A 603-nucleotide genomic window follows, 5' to 3' on the forward strand; every position below is an offset into this window, starting at 1 on the left:
AGCCCTTTGTAGGGTTCCCTGCTCAGCAGGGTCTGCTTCTTCCTCTCCCTCTGCTCTTCCCACTCCCTCACCCTCTGGACCCTGCTTATTTGTGTTCTGTCTCAAATAAATATCTTTTCAAAAAAAGTTTCTTACAAATCTAAATATACTCTTACTATATGATCCAGTAAATCACATTCCTTGTCTCGAACCCAAGAGATAAAAACTTATATCCAGGGGATCCCTGGGTGGCGCAGCGGTTTGGCGCCTGCCTTTGGCCCAGGGCGTGATCCTGGAGACCCGGGATCGAATCCCACATCGGGCTCCCGGTGCATGGAGCCTGCTTCTCCCTCTGCCTGTGTCTCTGCCTCTCTCTCTCTCTCTGTGACTATCATAAATAAATAAAAATTAAAAAAAAAAAAAAGAAAGGACACATAATAAATACATCCTTAAAAAAAAAAAAACTTATATCCACACAAAACCTACATACAAATGTATATTGCAGGTTTATTCATAACTGCCAAACTTGGAAGCAAGCAGGATGTTCTTCAGTTGGGGAATAGATAGACTAACTGTGGTGTATCTATATAATGAAATGTTATTAAGTGATAGTTTGCACACAGA

The sequence above is a fragment of the Canis lupus genome, chromosome 1, assembly GCF_048164855.1.
Source record: "Canis lupus baileyi chromosome 1, mCanLup2.hap1, whole genome shotgun sequence".
NCBI classification, from domain to species: Eukaryota; Metazoa; Chordata; class Mammalia; order Carnivora; family Canidae; genus Canis; species Canis lupus.